Raw genomic sequence first — 15,706 nt, forward strand, 5'->3', positions numbered from 1 at the left:
CTGATAACAGGCTCAACGGCTGTGAAAACCAGGCCCCTTATGTGCAGTTGTACTCTGAAGAGTGATTCTACCAAAGTGACAGTGCGGGAGTCTAGAGTTAGTGGCCTTCCATATTCAGAACAAATCTGCTCAATGTAAAAGTAAACCAGTTTTTTTTCTCCTACCTGCCAGCTGTGCAAGCTCCCACAGGGATCTGAGAATAAAGCTGGGTACTTTTCTCATGTCTCATGCCGGAACTAGAGGCTCCTCAGGCAATGAAGTTGCACAGGTATCAATGCAGGGCAGAGAGAGCCCAACAGTTTGGAAGTTAGCTAGCAATTCTGCTGGTACACAAGCCAGCTCCCTCTCCCGTAGCTGTGTTGGTTCTGCAAGGCTGACAGGAACAAGGTCTTATTTTGGTCTCTATCACTAGCTAGCGCTCAGAGCTGTTGGTTAAATAGATTCCATCACTAGTCACTGTATTTTCAGCTTAGATGCAGCACATTTTAGCACAACAAAAAATAGGAAATTATTTTACAACTGCCTTCAAAGCCTGTACAGTTCTCTCGGGCTGTTTGGACTCTCTGCCTCCAGAGTGCATTGTCCAATCTGTGCCACATAGCCAGGAACAAGGAAGACATTATTCTGACAGGTTGTAATATTTTAAGAATGTTGACGAGCTTGGAGATCAGTTTCAGATTGTTGGGTGCTTTTCTAGTTTCACTCCAAGAAGTAGGCAGAAAATTACTCCGATAATACCCTTAATTTCCTGCAAATGGATAATGTTCCCTTGAAAGCTGTTCTCACTGATAGTCTATAAATGTATCTTAAGAGAATATCTTATACAGTCTAATATAGGATAATGGGAGAAGGCAGGTTCTCCAGACTAGTTTTTGAGATCTGTGTCTGCTCCAGCTTCTGAACTCAATTCTTTCCTAAGTGCACTTAGTCGTTGGCTATGAAAGTTTAAGGTAATTTGACCAGATAATTGCCCTTTCAGCACTCTCTTTGCTGGCTTAGGTTGGCTGATTTAAAGAAGAGGCAGATCTGTCCAGAAAGGTCTAGCAGCACAAGGAACATCCCAAGCCCTGTTTCTCTTTGGATAAGGTGCTGCCCAAATAAGAGTCTGGTGGATTTTTATTTAAGTAAGAGAATTAAAGACTTTTACTAACTACAAGTGTCAATGTGGCAAAAGGACTTCCAGTCCATGGGCTAGTCAAACGCGGTGTCAGAGACTGATCTTGGTCCCATAGGTCTTACTCCAGAGGCATGGCCTCCGGCAGGCTGGCCCCAGAGTAACTGAGTTCAGTATCTGTCCCAGATGTTGAGGATAATGCTAAGCAGCATCATGAACAAGGCCGGAACTCCCCGAGGGGCTGCTGCTGGGTGTAGAGCTCGCGTCACCTCAACCCTCCAGCTGGAACGTTGGGGTGTTAGAAACACGAGGATTGGCCGGCTAGGCAGGGCGGTGGGGTCCATCTATCCTGGTGCTGCATATCTGCCAGTTTGTTTGCCACTCAGGTTTTCTTAAATAAGGGGCCTGAGCAGAACGCATTTCTTCTATCCATATAACGTGTCCGGTCCAGACTGACTGTCCCCCTGCCACTGCGTTACAAGGCAGAGGGATAGTCGTGGCTTCTGAACAGTGTTGGCAGCTTTATTCGTCTCAGCGGCTTTACTGGGTATCGTCGCGAGAGCCGTAAGTTACCTGCCGTCGGTGCGGAGTGATACGTCTGCGGGACGCTTTGCTGTAGCGAAGCTGAATGCTTCGTCCTGCTTATTGAGGGGGATTTCCTGGCTGCATGCGCCCAAAGTTGGGCGCACCTGCATCAGTCCTGGCAGTGGTCTGCTAGCTGGGCATGACATCCTGCCTTACTGGCGAATCGACCTAACCTAGAACCACACACAGTGCCCTGGTACCCCCATCTCCATAGCGGGAGCCCCCTGGGGCCCCGTCCTCGGACGGTCCTTCGGCTCTACCATCATAAACATGGGTGCTAACAATGATGATTCACACGGGAAGCGGCTGTTAGTCTGGGGGGAGGGAGGTTAATTGTGTCAGTGTTGTGCAGCCATTGCAGCTCTCATTGGGGAGCTCAGCTGAGTGCAGCTCGACCCACAGGTAACATCCTGGGGCGTATCAGTCCCCTGAGAGAGAGCGAGCCAGTGACACGTCACCTCACCTCCATCCGAGGCTTCTGGCGTCAGCGTCACTATATACAGTAGAGCAAGGCCCACCCTGCAATCAGAGACAATTCAGAGAGCAGAGCAAGGGAAGGCCAAGCACAGGCCCAAACCCACCCTTTCATTTCCCTACCCATCACCTCTCTACGCTCCCGGTGTCGACTCGCCGCTCATCTCCGCCCATGGGCCCAGCCTTCATCACCCACTTGTTCACGTTTCCAGCAATCATCTTCCTGCTCTCTCCCATGCTGCCCTGCATGCGTGGGAGGAGCAGCTTGCAAACATCTGCAAAGCTACCTCATCAGCCTTCAAATCCCCCCTTGAACTCTCCTCTCCCGCGATGCTTCGAAAAAACATGACAATGGGATGTACTGTGACCAATGCTTCTCATGCTGACCAGTAGCGTCTCTGTGCGTCCTCCTGCTCTGTCTGGCTGCAGCCACCTAAAGTCACTTGTCTTATTCTTAGATCGTAAGAACTTTGGGGCAGGGATCTTTCTTTGTTACAGATTTGTGCAGTGCCTAGCACAACGGAGCTCTGGTCCATGACTGTGGTTTTTGGTGTTATCACAACACAAAGAATGATCATTTCATTTCTGGTGACATCTTGGATTCCAAACAGTCCCACTTATGGCACAGCCTTTCCCTCAATTCGCTCCTCCCACATTTATCAACCGCTTGCCTTCCCCTTTCCTGGGACCGTAGGGACCAACGCATAAGAACCCAAGCAGAACAGAGGGGCCCTTTCCAGTTACAGTCTCTGCTCCCTGCATCTCTGGCTCATTCCAGCAAAAACACCACTCCCGAGTCCCTGCCGGGCCCTTTTGCGGAAGTCTGGGCATTAGGCGTTATGAAAACAGCTTCAGATGGCGCATTGGTCGGGGGGAGGAGTTGAACATCAAAGGGAAGCTCTTAGAAAGGCTGCTCCCCACCCATGCAGCACAAGGGAAGAGAAGGGCTGCCCTGGGTTCTCAATCGTAGGAGCTGTGAGTTCACTGGTGCCCTGGGGGAAGAAAGATGAAATATCTTTTCTTTCTGAAGCATATGTGGAAATGTTTACAGTGGCATGGGCTGTTGCTAATGACCACAGCCAGCTCCATGCAAAATAAGCCCAAATCTATTTAAGGTATTTCCAGGGAACTCATCACTGTGGTGTCTCAGAATAACAAACTGCTGGCCCTTTAAAGGCCACTGAGCACAGGAGAAGATGGGAGAGAATGCTCCTGCCCTGGGAATTCATTCGGCATGTAGCTACAGGCCCGTGGGGAGCAGGACTTGGTGAAATGCTGGGGAGATGGTGTCACTGCAGCATCTCCATTCAAGAGCAAGGCGATCCCCGGGGCTGCCCTTGCCCATCGGTGGGGCTGTGCCAAGGAACAGGACCGAACAGAGAGAAGCAGTGAGTGCAAAGGGGGTTCTACCTATGCAGGACTAGAGGTGCTCAGCCTTGCTTAGCTGTGGTCCTGCTTAATCATTAATCTCTCTCCGGTGAGAAGTGGCTGAGCTCCCTTTACCCACCACTGGGGCGGGGCTGCAGCCACAGGTATCAGATGGGTCTCTCCGGGGACACGGCACAAGGGGCGTTATTAAGACTGGCCCAGATGGGATGTTCTCTCCCGGAGTGCCTTTCTGGGGACTGTCCCTTTAAATTTGGCACAGACAAGCAGCTGTAGCCCTAAAATGGCCATTTTACAAACTGCTGCTGTTTGTTGTATCTCCTGATCTTCCAAGTGGTGAGTGTATCTTTCCGTCTTTACTTATTCCATGGGAGAGGGCCTGTTCTCCTGGACAGTGCTCCTCTTCTAACCTCCTAAACGCCGGACCTAAAACTTCCAGCATCTCTTTCCCCCTGGGCTCAGAAATGCCTGCTCTGTTCAGCTCTTGTAACCCCTCTGAACGCCTGAGGAGTGTGTGCTGCGGTTTTCCCTGGCTGACCTGTCTGCAGCCGTAGAATGGATGGAAATATTCTGGGATGACAGCTAGCCAGTGCTGCTCTCAGCCCCTCTTCTGAAGTGTTGCCAGCTCTGAGTCTTGTGCTTATGGAGGTTTCCTTAAAGCCCCTGCTCCTGGAGTCATGCTATTACATGAGCATTTCAGATTTTTTGTGTGTGTGTGTGTGTAAAGTATCTTTCTAGCCCCTATATGGGCATGGAGGAAAGCTTGGCCATGTGAACCGTCGAATCGTGGAAGTCACTGAATGGCTACGCAGGTGGTGTCGGAGAGAAGGCTTTGGATTATTTGACCATGGGATGGTGTTCCAAGAAGGAGGAGTGCTAGGCAGAGACGGGCTCCACCTAACGAAGAGAGGGAAGAGCATCTTCGCAAGCAGGCTGGCTAACCTAGTGAGGAGGGCTTTAAACTAGGTTTACCGGGGGAAGGAGACCAAAGCCCTGAGGTAAGTGGGGAAGTGGGACACCGGGAGGAAGCACGAGCAGGAGCGTGTGAGAGGGGAGGGCTCCTGCCTCATACTGAGAAAGAGGGGCGATCAGCGGGGCGATCAGCGGGTTATCTGAAGTGCCTGTACACAAATGCACAAAGCCTGGGAAACAAGCAGGGAGAACTGGAAGTCCTGGCAAAGTCAAGGAATTATGATGTGATTGGAATAACAGAGACTTGGTGGGATAACTCGCATGACTGGAGTACTGTCATGGATGGGTATAAACTGTTCAGGAAGGACAGGTGGGGCAGAAAAGTTGGGGGAGTTGCACTGTATGTAAGAGAGCAGTATGACTGCTCAGAGCTCAAGTATGAAACTGCAGAAAAACCCGAGAGTCTCTGGATTAAGACAAGGGTGATGTCGTGGTGGGAGTCTACTATAGACCACCGGACCAGGGGGATGAGGTAGACGAGGCTTTCTTCAGGCAACTCGCAGAAGTTACTAGATCGCACACCCTGGTTCTCATGGGAGACTTCAATCACCCTGATATCTGCTGGGAGAGCAATACAGCGGTGCACAGACAATCCAGGAAGTTTTTGGAAAATGTAGGGGACAATTTCCTGGTGCAAGTGCTGGAGGAACCAACTAGGGGCAGAGCTCTTCTTGACCTGCTGTTCACAAACTGGGAAGAATTAGTAGGGGAAGCAAAAGTGGATGGGAACCTGGGAGGCAATGACCATGAGATGGTCGAGTTCAGGATCCTGACACAAGGAAGAAAGGAAAACAGCAGAATACGGACCCTGGACTTCAGAAAAGCAGACTTTGACTTCCTCAGGGAACTGATGGGCAAGATCCCCAGGGAGAATGACAGGAGGGGGAAAGGAGTCCAGGAGAGCTGGCTGTATTTTAAAGAATCTTTATTGGGGTTACAGGGACAAACCATCCCGATGTGTAGAAAGAATAGAAAATATGGCAGGCAACCAGCTTGGCTTAACAGTGAAATCCTTGCTGATCTTAAATACAAAAAAGAAGCTTACAAGAAGTGGAAGATTGGATAAATGACCAGGGATGAGTATAAAAATATTGCTCGGGCATGCAGGAGTGAAATCAGGAAGGCCAAATCACACCTGGAGTTGCAGCTAGCAAGAGATGTTAAGAGTAACAAGAAGGGTTTCTTCAGGTATGTTAGCAACAAGAAGAAAGTGAAGGAAAGTGTGGGCCCCTTACTGAATGAGGGAGGCAACCTAGTGACAGAGGATGTGGAAAAAGCTAATGTACTCAATGCTTTTTTTGCCTCTGTCTTCACAAACAAGGTCAGCTCCCAGACTGCTGCACTGGGCAGCACAGCATGGGGAGGAGGTGACCAGCCTTCTGTGGAGAAAGAAGTGGTTTGGGACTATTTAGAAAAGCTGGACGTGCACAAGTCCATGGGGCTGGATGTGCTGCATCTGAGAGCGCCAAAGGAGTTGGCGGATGTGATTGCAGAGCCATTGGCCATTATCTTTGAAAACTCATGGCGATCGGGGGAGGTCCTGGACGACTGGAAAAAGGCTAATGTAGTGCCCATCTTTAAAAAAGGGAAGGAGGAGGATCCTGGGAACTACAGGCCAGTCAGCCTCACCTCAGTCCCTGGAAAAATCATGGAGCAGGTCCTCAAGGAATCCATTCTGAAGCACTTAGAGGAGAGGAAAGTGATCAGGAACAGTCAGCATGGATTCACCAAGGGCGAGTCATGCCTGACTAATCTAATTGCCTTCTATGATGAAATAACTGGCTCTGTGGATGAAGGGAAAGCAGTGGACGTTTTGTTCCTTGACTTTAGCAAAGCTTTTGACATGGTCTCCCACAGTATTCTTGCCAGTTAAAGAAGTATGGGCTGGATGAATGGACTATAAGGCGGATAGAAAGCTGGCTAGATTGTCGGGCTCAACGGGTAGTGATCAATGGCTCCATGTCTAGTTGGCAGCCGGTATCAAGTGGAGTGCCCCAAGGGTCGGTCCTGGGGCCGGTTTTGTTCAGTATCTTCCTTAATGATCTGGAGGATGGTGTGGATTGCACCCTCAGCAAGTTTGCAGATGACACAAAACTGGGAGGAGAGGTAGATATGCTGGAGGGTAGGGATAGGATACAGAGGGACCTAGACAAATTGGAGGATTGGGCCAAAAGAAATCTGATGAGGTTCAACAAGGACAAGTGCAGAGTCCTGCACTTAGGACGGAAGAATCCCATGCACTGCTACAGACTAGGGACCGAATGGCTCGGCAGCAGTTCTGCAGAAAAGGACCTAGGGGTTACAGTGGACGAGAAGCTGGATATGAGTCAACAGTGTGCCCTTGTTGCCAAGAAGGCCAATGGCATTTTGGGATGTATATGTAGGGGCATTGCCAGCAGATCGAGGGACGTGATTGTTCCCCTCTATTCGACACTGGTGAGGCCTCATCTGGAGTACTGTGACCAGTTTTGGGCCCCACACTACAAGAAGGATGTGGAAAAATTGGAAAACGTCCAGCGGAGGGCAACAAAAATTATTAGGGGATTAGAACACATGAGTTATGAGGAGATGCTGAGGGAACTGGGGATGTTTAGTCTGCGGAAGAGAAGAATGAGGGGGGATTTGATAGCTGCTTTCAACTACCTGAAAGGGGGTTCCAAAGAGGATGGATCTAGACTGTTCTCAGTGGTAGCTGATGACAGAACAAGGAGTAATGGTCTCAAGTTGCAGTGGGGGAGGTTTAGGTTGGATATTAGGAAAAACTTTTTCACTAGGAGGGTGGTGAAGCACTGGAATGCGTTACCTAGGGAGGTGGTGGAATCTCCTTCCTGAGAAGTTTTTAAGGTCAGGCTTGACAAAGCCCTGGCTGGGATGATTTAATTGGGGATTGGTCGTGCTTTGAGCAGGGGGTTGGACTAGATGACCTCCTGAGGTCCCTTCCAACCCTGGTATTCTATGATTCTATGATTCTAACCCTGAGGCTCCAAGCCCAAACACAAAGACCCCACATTTATTATGTCCGTAAACTCTCACGGTTTTTAAGCCAGTCACATAATTTTTCGGGGCCCTGACTCATGGGTTTTTAACTCTTTGAGGTTGGCAGAGCTGGAAGCTTGATCGTCCGAGCGCTCCCTGCTGTGGTAGGTTTGTAGCGCGAGCTCGTTAGTCGAACATGAAATCTAGTCTCCGTAACAAACTTGTGTTCGTTTCCTTTCATCCCCTGGTGACCTAGGTTCACACTGGGCCCACAAATGCAATAAGCGCAGGCCCTATGGCCCTGGCATTATGTGCTTGCCCTCTCTATCTCTTATGAAAGATGCCCAGGGTGGATTGAGCCAAGGAACAAGATTAGCTTTGCTCCAGAACAAGCTGATCCTCTCAGGCAGGTATTGGGGAAGAGGCTTTGTGCAAATCGCCTACAAACCAACGGAACAGCCCAGGCCTGGCCAGCCATCCTCCCTCCGGACACAGAGTCCAGGGGACAGGCCTGTCAGTTGAGTTTGGAACGTGCTGTGTGTTCTCACGGCCAGCTCTGTTTTACCAACCACTGACCACCAGTCAGGCGATGCTCTCTGGGCCTAGCTGTCAGGAGGAGTTCTGCTCTGGGCTTTATTTTCACATCCTGTAATTCTTTCCAGTCTCCCTAGCGCTCAGCTCTGTCTCCCTTGCAACTCTGGGCAATCTCCGGGCTAATAACATTGGCTCAGAGTGACCCAAGCTGCTTCTTCCCCACTCACTGTGGGCTGCAGATGGGGACCAGCTGGCACCCCCACCCCAGTGCTGGCAGCCAGCTCGTCTCCATTAGCGAGTGGAACTTGTGAAATATTTGTAACATTGCGATGCTGAGTGGTGACCTCTGGGCTAGCAGTGCCACCCCCAGGTGCAGCTGGCTTGCCATAGGGCGGGAGGGGGAACGTTTGCACTAAAAGCTGCTATGTGTTTTTTGTATTGGCTTTTGCTTTTTCTGTCCCTGTGCTCTGGGCCAGGAGAACAGACCCAGACTGCAAAGGCTGGGCTCAGAGGTTTACTGCACCAGCTATGCTTCTGCCCATAGCTAAATAGCAAAGAAACAGGCTGAAAATGAGCTGGGGCAGTGAAATCATGAAGCTCACGTTTGTTCTGTGCAAGGGCGTGCGTGTCCTGAGGGAGCAGATAAGGGGGGGACAGAAGAACGTGGATTGTGTCTATAAAAGCCTCGCTGGGGATTGTGTAACAGAGGGGTCACCACCTGCTAGAGGTGGCTGCTGGGTAGAGGCTCAGTACGAGGTTGACCAGGAGACAGAATATACAAAAGGGTCATTTGCAGTGCAGCCTAAAGGCCTGTACATTGCAAAGCTGCATGGCTAAGAGAAACCAGGTCTGTTCCGGTTTAATCTACAAAGCATCCTCTCAGCGCACAGGGTACCAGGCTGTAACTCTGAACTCAGTTGGCAGGGGTCCATTTCCAAACTGTCATTGGCTGGGGTCTTGAAGCCTGTGCCTTGACCCTGGCCCCTTCCAGAGCTGGCAGGGGCTGGTGCGGGACCTTTCGTGGCATATAGCAACGTGGCCTTGGGCCCTTTCCCTTTTTCAAAGGGACTGAAGACCTCCAGAGAGGTAGGATGCGTGGGTGGCTTAGCCGGTTGTTAGGCAGTGTTTTTCTGGTAGATGTGCACGGAGCGCTACCCTCACCCGCCCACAGCTCAGCTGGACGGCACTCAGCCGGGATTGCAAAATGCGGGGTTGAAAGGAGCCAGCCTCAAGAGTTCGGAAGTTCAAGTAATTTTGTTGTTCGTTTCTACTTGGCTGGAACAGGTCTGGATGCAGCACTGGGGCCCGGGCTTTGAAGCTTCAGCTGCTGCTGCCGGTATGGAGCAAACCGAACCCTTTGAAGTCTTGCTGGTTTAGACAACTCTTCATTACGGCACACACTAATGATTGGCTGATTTTGTGAATTTGAATTTCTTAGGGCAGCTTTTTAACCAGGACGACTGCCTTCAAAAGGGCCCTGTCAAGAGAATGTTCATTTCTGGGTAACATTCCCTCTCGCTGGCTTTAATTATCCCTGAAAAATGATGTCTCAACCAAATTTTTCCCCTCCCTGGCACACAAACATGGGTTTGTTATTGTAGGGTTGCTTGCAACAACCAGACTGTGTGTGTGTGCTGGGTTGTTATTGTAGGGTTGCTGCCAGCTCTTTAAAATGAGCAAAGTCCAGCAGTGCGTAGTGTGTATGTGGCTTGTGTCCTGGAGGGGAGGCACAGCTGGAACCCTACAAATGCTAAGTCGAATAGTATGGACTGTCTGGCTTTTCTCTCCTCCGTCTGCCTGTCTTGCTGCAAATTGCTCTTGAGCAGCGTCTCTGCTTTTCAACTAGCAACTCCAGTCAGGTGGCCAGGGCTGGGGAAAAGTCCTGACAACCCCTCCAGTGCTTTGGCCAACCCCAGCGCAGCCCCCGAGGCACAGCTATGTCACCGGGGTGCCGTACTGGAGATGTCTTACACTGACGGATGGTGAATGTCGGTAATCCACCCCCCGCGAGCAGCAGGAGCTAGGTCGACAGAAGAATTCTTCTAGCTGTGCCTACACCAGGGTTAGGTCAGTTTAACGAAGGTGCTCAGGGTGTGAATTTTTCACATCCCTTGAGCAATGTAACTGGGTCAATCTAAATGTTCAGTGCAGACCAGGCCTCCGTAAAGCCCCTAAGCCAGGAGAGTTCTCATTTGTGTCTTTCTGTAGCCACCACCGTGTTCATGCTAATGACTCTCATCCTTTACACAACATGCACACGCCTCCACCAGCCGTCGTCTTGGAACAACCCGGCGAAAGGAGCTTCCCAAAGCAGATGTTAAGGATGATCATTGCGCTGCTTCTCTAGCACCATACATGGGCCTTGTGCAAGGTCCCTGCCCTGAGGAGCTCATGGCCCAACTTCAGCTACTTGGCTCGTTCCAATTGCAAATGTCCTGCTTGCGTTGAGCAGAAACTCCCTCGAAAGTGACCATTGCTGGGCTCTGAAGGGACACGGCAAACCAGGCTCGGGAGAGAGAAATGGGAAGTAGAGTAATGAGCTAAAGGGCTGCAGTAATGTCCCAGCACAACCAGCCTCCTAGCTGTGCACGGTGAAACACACACAGACCTTGCAATTCTAGTGACCCAGAAAACCCCTTCTACACCCATATTCCTACTGCCCAGGGCTCTCCATTAGCCTCAGCCCTGACATGTTTCTTGTCTTCTCTGACTGCAGTACTAGAGGGATTTGAGTCATTTTTAACATGGACTAGAGATCGAACAGAACCAACCCGCCTGCCCCTGGCATGTGGACTGACTCAAACTTCAGGTGGGGGAGGAGGAATCAAAATCAAACCTGGACCTGGATCTGGCTCCCAATTTCTCACATGGGGGGGCCCAGCAGGGGCAATTTATCATGGGCTTTGCTATACCTCATAAATACAATCAACTCCCCCCCCCACACACACATTTCTGGGGGAAGAAGGGGGTAAAACTTGTTTCTGAAGCTTGTGGCCTGAGCCCAGGTATAACATTTACACTCCTTTCTCACTCAGCCTAGAACTGGTGTATTGTGTTGCACACACCTGCATGCATACACACACACGGCAAACCCAGGACATGAGTGCATCACTTACACACCTATAATTTAAAGGCTGTCATAAAGTTATTTTGAAATGCACTGGGCCTTCTGCAACAGGCCAGAGTAAACCCTCTTCTCTCTATGCAGTATCATTGGTGGCTAAAACTGGACAATTGTGGTGAAGGAGAGGCGACATCCATTTTTCTTGCCCATCTTTTGGGTTCGTCCCAGCCCCACATCTCTCTGTAAGTGCGTAAACATTCTGTTGTCAGATTTATCTGCGTGAGAGACTCTCCTTGCCAGAGACTGAGTTGTTCCCGCAAACCCAGATACCTCTTAGGCCATGAAACAGCTCAAGTCCAGACTGGACTGTAGCCTGGAGTCTGCAGAGACTTCAGGGGTGGCATTTCTGCAACTCAGAGGGAGCTGAGGCTGTGGAGAGGGAACAAGGCTCGAGGAGTTTTAGGCAAGACGAATGGTCCAGTGGTTCGGGCACTGCTGGGACTCCAGAGTGCTGGGTTCAAGTCCCTCTTCTGCTACAGACTCTATGCAAACTTGGGCAAGCTAGTTAGGCTGAGATCCTCAAAGGTATTTAGGGTCCCAACATCCACTGAAATCATCTTTGGAGCTGGGCCTTCGTCTGTCTGCCAAATCGGGGAGAATAGCACCTCGCTGGGGTGGTGTGAGGTCATCAGATACTATGGGCCTGGGAGGGGGAGGGCTGCGTAAGTGCCAGAGAGAGATGGGGTGTGTGTCTGAGATGAGCCTTCCAAAAACAATATGTAAGAAACAATGGGGGAGGAGGAAATTGTACAAAAATTGTGTTTCGCTGCTCCCTGATGGAGGAAAGTGGTAATGGCTGTGAAACTCAACCATCGAAATGTAGGGGTAGGACTTTCATTGGTGCAGCCTACATAGGATCTGGCTCCACAGAATCCCCATTCTTCCCCTCCCTAAAGATTTAATGGCACAGACAACACTGTGGTAAGTTGATGAATAACTGCGACCTCATTAGCACTCTTAGAAAACATGATACCTAATATTTGCTAGTGCACTCTGAATTATTGTGAACTCTTTGTGTACAAACAAACTCACCAAAGACAACTTTGTAAGAGTCCAGAGTCACCCTTGCTTACTTACTCACTGATGTGCAAGGGCCTTCTCCTCAGAGTGGAAAAATCCATGCTGTTGCTCTTTCTCAGTGCCACAGCAATGTTCGCTTTAGACTGCCTGTGCTTCTGAAGGCTATTTCAGCTGAAGTACAGGGAAGGGGAAGTGTTTGAATCTGCTGAATATGGATTTAAGAGGGGTGTTTAAGCAGCCATGTGCGGCTCACACAAATGGGACTGTGCATGTCATCATGAGTCTTGTCTGGTTTTTGTTTGTCACCCCAAGTTGGGAGCTGGCTCCTGCAGCGTCTGAGATAAATTAATCTGTGTGCTGATTTTCCAGGAATAGGAGAGGCCGTGGTTTCAATGCAGGCTCTTTGAACACTCCTGCTCCCACTAATGGCACTTAACTCGTCTGGATAAAGTTTGTGTGTGTGTGTGTGTGTGTGTGGCGGGGGGGGAGGGGGATAGAAGCCTTACACCTCTTGGTCCTCTCGCACCACTGCGTAGAAGAGAAGACAGAGTTCCCTCCCTCCCCCCGGCTCAGGTACACATGCACCACACAGACCCTTGCTGGTGGGTGGTTCGGGAGTCCCAGTCCAGGAACCCGATTAGTCTGTAATCTTCCCCTTTCCCCTGCCCCCCTCCCTACAGTAGCAGCAAGGTTTACATCAGCCCCTAGGAAGCTCTGTGGTAGTAATGAGAAGCCTTTCTTCCCTCCCAGCCTTGTGTAGGGAATCCTGGCTGGCTTTATTCCAAGAATCTAGGTCCCACCCCAGCTCTTCTGGTCACTGGCCAGGCTACCCCTCAACATGGCAGCAGTCAGAGAGGATGCTACATACATGTGTGTAAGACCCCTTAAAGATTTCTAAATAAACTCCTGCTTCAACTGCCCTGCCCTCCCCTTGAAAGCTTGGCAGATCTCCTTCCTGCCTCATGACTGTTTGTCCTCTGCCCAAAGTCTACTTTGCTTCTGGGAAATAAGCCTTGTTCTCACCACACCCTCCTCTTTCTCCTTAGCTGGAACTTTCACCTTTGCTCCCCTCTGGGCAAATGTTTATTTGGACAAATGCAAGCCGCATGTGGATTGCATAGCGCCTTTCTGGTTCTGTCCTGCAAAGAGCCAAGCTGATCAGTACAGGGTTTGGGTGGAGCTGGGGTGCAGCAGTGTGATGCACCAGGCATTAAAAATAAAGTAGAACTTCAGAATTACAAACACCTTGGGACTGGAGGTTGTTCCTAATGGTGAAACATTTGTAACTCGGACCAAAACGTTACGGTTCTTCTTTCAAAAATTTACAGCTGAACATAGACTTAATACAGCTTTGAAACTTTCCTATGCAGAAGAAAAATGCTGCCTTTAACTATCTTAAATGAAACAAGCACCAAAACAGTTTCCTTATCGTGTCAATTTTTTTAAACTTTCCCTTTTTTTAGTAGTTCGTTTAACACAGTACTGTACAGTTTTGGGGGATTTGTCTCTGCGGCTGCCTGATTGTGTACTTCCGGTTCCAAATGAGGTGTGTGGTTGACCAATCAGTTCGTAACTCTGATGTTCCCCTGTATGCAAACTCTCTCTGCTCCTAGCATTAAGGTTGCAGATACAACGTAGTATATTTTCCATTTTGCAAACTATTTGTATTCAAATTAAAAAGCCTCAGATAAACCAACTGATGGTACATACAAGTTATAAGCCTGGTTACCGCTTTAACTTTTGGGTACACGGCTGTAAGGATGGATTAACAACATGGATTAACCAGGTCTGGAAACGTAAGCTGAAAAGTCACCAAACCCCAGCTTTCAATTTTTCCCCAAACAGTAAATTTTCTCTTGAAGAAAAGGGGGGGGGTGTCAGGGGGAGGGAGGAGAAGATGAATAATTAATAGCCTCCAGGCAGCCCCTAAATTGTTCTATTTTCTACTCTCACAGAAGTCAACCATTTCCCATACATCCTTTTTTTAATATGAAATCTTCACTTATGCCCAAACCATGAGTAGTGATGAAGAACTGTGGGTTCTTTCAGGGGACACTGGTTCCAAAGACTAATAATGACCATTTAAATATTGAATGTTAACTGTTGCTGCTGATTATTTTAGCTATTATGGGATTGTCAGTAGAGCATGATCACTATGCATCCTGAGCTCTGGCTTTATCAATGACCTTAATGCTTTGTACACTGAGCGACTAAGCAGCATGGAACAGGTTTCCAGGTCTGGTTAACAAAGAAGTCCTCCCATTTATATACTTACCCAGCAGCCCAAACTCTTGTTTTTGGGTTGAAAAAGGATGGTCTATTAAAGATTTAAAATAAAACAAAGACTTCTAAGAGGAGGCACATTCCCATTTAATTAATTAGGACATTAAATTAGTATAGTGCTTACTTTGGTTGAATGTCAGGGATAGTTTCCAGCCTTGAGACTTTGCAGAAACATTGATCATGATTGTTTTCTGTGACTCGCATATGGCCTAATTACTACATGGCCCCTTCAGCATCACGTTGTAAGGCACATGTTCCTTGGTAATCATAATGTAAGCTATTGATCGTGGGCAAGGGGGGTTTCAGGCAGCATAGCAGAGCTGGAAGAAATCATCAATAGTAATACAATTGCTGTGTGTATTCACTACCAGCAGATGGAGCTCAGCTCACTGAAATCATATTAGCATTAGCTAAACTACTCCTCTCACTCTGCTGCTACTGTATAATGCCATTTGTGAGCAGATCTAAGATCTGTAACTTAGGTGACATTACCAAAGGTTCACTAGAGTTCAGCCAATCTCCTCTCCCCCATGATTACACCCTCCAATAACAGGGAGCAATCATGCAAGTTGATTATCCCCATGTTCTCTGATCTGTGAAAAGTAGCTTCTCCAAGAAAATTGCATTTCACCAAAACAACCATTATATGCTAAGTTCAGTGCCTAGAGTGCATTGCTGTGCACAGGAGACTCAGCGTTAACTTACTAGAGCAGGGTCTCCCCCACGTCTTGGCAGACCAGTCCTTAACAGGATCCGTCAGATGCCATCATTCCAATGCCTGTCCCCACAACAGACAGCACAAACACCCCCTTGCCTTGCTGCTTATTTAGGGAATCAGCCGTTGAGGAGCACAGAGTTGTTTACCTTATTAATTCATTGATTTTTACCCCCCCCCGACCCTGTAACCATGGTTTTGTCAGGCAAGCTGGTGTGTTTGGAACTGAGATAGCTTCTTCCTGTTGTATCACAAACCTGAATTTGAGAAATTTGGAAAAAGAACATTCGATCCAACTATCACATTCTGCTCCCACGACAGAAATCACCTGCCCTCTTTCCCTGTTATGTATACCGACTTCAGGATGACCAACACCCCAGCTATTTTAGTGACTTGAGCCCACCTATGCCTGGGGAGGGATGAGGGGAAGAGAGGAGAAACAGCCAATAGTTTAAGTTTTTGTGGAAGGAGCTTTTTTGCAGATGTAGTCTGGGGTGCCTCCAGTTCAGATGATCCTTGCCAG

Source organism: Natator depressus, chromosome 26, assembly GCF_965152275.1.
Source record: "Natator depressus isolate rNatDep1 chromosome 26, rNatDep2.hap1, whole genome shotgun sequence".
NCBI classification, from domain to species: Eukaryota; Metazoa; Chordata; order Testudines; family Cheloniidae; genus Natator; species Natator depressus.